This window comes from Eumetopias jubatus, unplaced genomic scaffold (genome assembly GCF_037043125.1).
Source record: "Eumetopias jubatus isolate StellerSeaLion01/CBP00866 unplaced genomic scaffold, mEumJub1_p1.0 scaffold_1, whole genome shotgun sequence".
NCBI classification, from domain to species: domain Eukaryota; kingdom Metazoa; phylum Chordata; class Mammalia; order Carnivora; family Otariidae; genus Eumetopias; species Eumetopias jubatus.
Genome location: NW_028274807.1, coordinates 98,617,398 through 98,622,141, shown reverse-complemented (window position 1 = coordinate 98,622,141; position 4,744 = coordinate 98,617,398). Strand labels below are relative to the sequence as shown.

General features: G+C 36.1%; 1 pseudogene; it reads right to left on the bottom strand.

Annotated features, from left to right (window-relative positions):
- Nucleotides 1-2,513: 2,513 nt before the first annotated feature.
- On the bottom strand, nucleotides 2,514-2,768 carry LOC114209020 (anaphase-promoting complex subunit 13 pseudogene; annotated as a pseudogene).
- Between the last annotated feature and the right edge of the window lie 1,976 nt (nucleotides 2,769-4,744).

Here is a 4,744-nt window from a genome sequence, read left to right as displayed (position 1 = left end):
GTAGAAAGTGGTTGCCAAGGGCTGAGGGGTGGTGAGAAAAATAAGGAGAGATTGCGGAAAGGGTACACTTTCAGCTATTAGATGAATAAGATCTGATCTAATGTATAACATGGTGACTATAGTTGATAACACTATATTATGTAATTGAAATTTGCTAAGACAGTAGAACTTAAGTGTTCTCTCACACACACACAAACATAAATAGGTGAGAGGCGATGGTTGTGTTAATTAACTTAATGGAAAGATTCCTTCACAATGTATACATATATTAAATAATCATGATGTAAATATTAAATATCTTACAATTTTGTCAATTATACATTGTAGGGGCCAAGGGGCAAAGTGTCCTGCTCCAAGTTTGCCCCAAAATGTGTCATGTTGGCATATTGGTTATTTTAAATAAAAGTTACTTAAGGGACAGCCTGCACAAGAAGGACATTCAGAATGCCCTCAATCCCCTAAAAGCAGGAAATAATCTCCATTTATGAAAGGTACTTTCCCTGGACAATGAGGTAAAGAAACATCTTTATCACCAGAGATGGGAAACTCAGGGCCTAGAAGGCCATATAAACAACCCTTCTACTTTTTACTAATTTACCACCCCAGCCGAAATTCTGTTTAGAATTCCTTACCAACTGAAGCTCACATAGTTGAGTTTTCTTTGCCCTGTCAATTCTTTACAGATATATTGTCTCTTTATCTAAAAAGTATAAAAACAATCTGCCTTGGCAATTGCTTTAGTTCTCAATTTCATTATTGGGTCCCTGTGCTCATGTAATGAAATTTTGGGAGTTTTTTCCTCATGTTATTCTGCCTCATATACATTTAATTAATAGTCCAGCTGGAAGAACTTGAAGGGTCATAGAAGAATTTTTTCCTTCACTTTAACCTCAATAAAGCTGCATTAAAAAAAAAAGTTGAAAGAGAACTGAAAATAATCTACATTTTGTAAGTGGAGAGCAGTCAGGATTATACAAAGAATCAATGGACTAACTATAATAGACTTGAGTTAGGTATACTAGGTATAGAATCTGGAGAATCAGATAAATAGGATGCAAGGTTGTTGAGCATTTCTGTGTTATTCACCACCGTATTTCTAGCCCTTAAAATGGTTTCATCCTATAGTAGGAGTTCAATAAATATTTGTTGACTCAATAAATAAATGGAATATGGATTCGTAACTTGAAGTGGTAAGCAGTATGGATCAATTGTAGGTCCTTAAACAGCAGAGTGGCAGGATGAAATGTGTTTGGAAAGCTTATTTTGGCGGTGGTTATGTGAGGTGACACTAGAGGAATAATCACATGGCAACGTTGATGGAACCATTTCTATGGGAGATTGCTTGACTCAGCCATGTTTTGAACATCTCATCATCTGTGCTTTCAAATGCAAGAAAACCCAGCATTACAAATACTATCAATTGAATCAATCTGACATTTATGCCTTATGGTATCTTGCTGAGCTATCACAGCATTTGCATTAGACATAAGCAGTGAACCAAGAAGGAAATGCTTTGTATCCACTACATTTGGCAGCAAAGCTATATAAAACAAATCTGTTCTACATTTGTATTAAAGTTGACATCAGTGTGCCTGTGCCTGCAGAAAATGGAGACCCAAAAAAGAAAAGGTGTTTGCTCTTGAATTTTATTTTATGTATTTATTTTTCAGTGTTTCTGGTTTTTTAATGAGGTATGCAGGAAGATAAGCCCGGACCTCTTCCCAGAGTTCACAACATCGGTAAGAAAACAAGAGATACCACTTAACAGAGGCAAATAAGTCCAGGAGATAAATGTCCATGCATGTGTTTTTCAAAATACACGTTCTTATACAAACGTGTGACTAAATACTGACTTTGTGGTGTTTCTGTTATATCTGAAAGTGCTTTGAGAAATACGAAATCTTGTTATTGGGTAAAACTAGTGGTCCAGCTAGCCAAAGGTCCTTTCCAGTGGCACCAAATTAACTTGTAAGGAGAGCAGAGATAACTGCCAGATAACTTTTAATCTGTGAATTTATCCAAAGTTTGAAAATGCCATGGGAAATCTTAGGAATCCCAGCAATCAGTGAATGGGTTCTTCATATACCTGCAGGTGCTGTATGTTGCCACTCAGAATGCTCCTCAAAGTGGCACCGTATGAGAAGTTAACAATCTCCTTCTGCCTGAATTCCTCTGTCTTTGTCCTTCCCTCTTATATCTTCAATCACCTGTGTCACAGGACATATGTAAGTAGTTGGGAAGGTTAGACTCTGATAGTAAAGTGAAATCAGAGTTAAAGGCAAATGTTTAACTGGTCACGTTCAAACACAAGCTAGTGAATGAAGAACTTTAAGTTCAAGTGGCCAAATATTCTGCATTCCTGAGAAATCTCAATCAGTTTCTCATTCTGGTGAGTATTTTCACATTGCACTTTGCTACCACAAATTAAGTGCGTGTATATTTTTCAGTGCAGATTCATCACTGACAGATCTGAAATAGGAGACTGGAAGAAAATATTTTGTATCTATCTATTTTTAAAATTTCCATCCATGGAAAAGGAGCCAGGTGTTTCCTATGGGGAGAATGTCCTCATGGAGTTATTATAAGGCTAAGTCGGTTCACTCCATTTCTAGTTCTTTAACAGATTCTGTGGTGCCACCATTGTCTTGTTCAGGTTCAGGAAGCTCATTCAGTGGTATTGCAACATCCTCATATGGCAGTTTGTCTTCTCGCCAAGTACCATCAATCAAATCCAAGATCCCTCTGTCTCTCAGTACCTCACTGTCCATTCTCCTGCAGCTAATCTTGTCAGATAGTGCCGGACACAGCGTTGCACCCTGCTCTTCAATTTTAATATTAAAATGAACAAAAATAAAGCCAAGACAAATGACAAAAAGAATAAAACAAATATTTTTCACTTTTATTATAAATATGCTTGTCAACATAGAGCCTGATTTTGAAACATCAAGAAGCAAGAGGGTTAATTTTCAAGTATTTGTTTTGATGGTTTAAAAAAGCTAATAAAGAATTACTTTCTACTTATCCTAGTTTCATCTCATTTTCCTGTCACTAAATAAGTTTGGAGTTGTGATAATCAAAATGTCCTAATTTTATTATCATTATTATGAGTAAAAATATTGTGAATACTATTATTATATTAGTAAAAATTTATTTTTGTACTATAATAATGTATAATATATAAGTTATAAAATGTATAATAATAATGCATTTCACTAACATTTGTATAAGTCTTTATTTTCACTTACACTGTTTCAACTAGCCACAACAGGCAGGTGTTTGGATGGTTCACTGGTTATTACCTTTATTTTATGTTGGGGAATCTACTAATCTGAAATGCTAGGTAACTCCAGGTCAACCAGTCATTATGGAACTAAAGTCTTTTGGGCGCCTGGGTGGCTCAGTCGCTAAGCGTCTGCCTTCGGCTCAGGGATCGAGCCCCCGCATCGGGCTCCCTGCTTGGCGGGGAGTCTGCTTCTCCCTCTGCCACTCCCCCTGCCTGCGTTCCCTCTCTCGCTGGGTCTCTCTCTGTCAAATAAATATATAAAATCTTTAAAAAAATACTTTACTGTATAAAATACTATTTTTCTGACTGTTTCACAGTCAGATATAACTAAAATGTGTTTGGTCAGATTTATGAGTTCCAAGAAATTATTCTTGCTTCAATTTTCCCTCCTAGTCAATAGCACTCAAGATCCAAGTGCCAAGGGGCGCTTGGGTGGCTCAGATGGTTGAGCGTCTGCCTTCCGCTCGGGTCATGATCCCGGCGTCTTGGGATCGAGCCCCGCATCGGGTCCCTGCTCCGCAGGAGCCTGCCTCTCTCTCTCTCTCCCCCCCACCCCTGTCGCTCATGAATAAATAAATAAAATCTTTAAAAAAAAAAAAAAGGAACTGAAGTCTTTTATGTCCTATTTCTTTTACTCCACCACACTTCTATTCTTCCTGCTGTTTTCTTTCTCTAGGGACTAATTTTTTTTTTCTTTAATCTCTGGCCAAAATTAAAATTTATCACTGCAATACTGAACTTGTCCAAATTCATGATTGACCTTGCTGAGACTAAAACATTCCATCTAAGCTTACAGGATGAAATTCTACTTTATTTTCAACTTGGCAATAGAATAACTATATTAGATGACCTAATTATTATCCTGTATAAATATGTGCACTATAATATAGCGACCACTCTTCTCCCTCTTGTGATAAAAGGAAAGTTAGAAGCAAGAAGGATCAACTGTCTAATTTTCAAGAGTTTTTCTGGAAGCCTTATTTTCAATCTACATATATCTCTAAGTCTTTGCATAGGTGGTTCTGTGCTTTCTTAACTATTAACAAATTGAGATAATTAATGTTCAATAAATAATGCGCTACCCTATAGAGAACTTCTTTCCCTCACTCTTCATCTATCTGAGTAATTAATACCATTACCCAATATTAGCTCCTAACACAAGGATTCAAAAGATATTGTCTACTATACAATGGAATTGTCACTATCAAGTATTAGAGTTTAATCACTACACAGTGGTTTAAAAAAAAAATGACAAAAATTAGCTTCCACCCAAATAATAAGCTTCCTTTCCCTGAAATAACAGAAATAACATAAACATCTTGAGCTAAATAATTAAATTATCATAAAGAGAGTCAGGTCATAGATTGGGGAAAATCATTCTAAAGGCATGAAATTACTCTAGCAAGAATTGACTAAAACCTCATTAAAGTCATTAACATAATTAAGAAAAAATGTATTTCT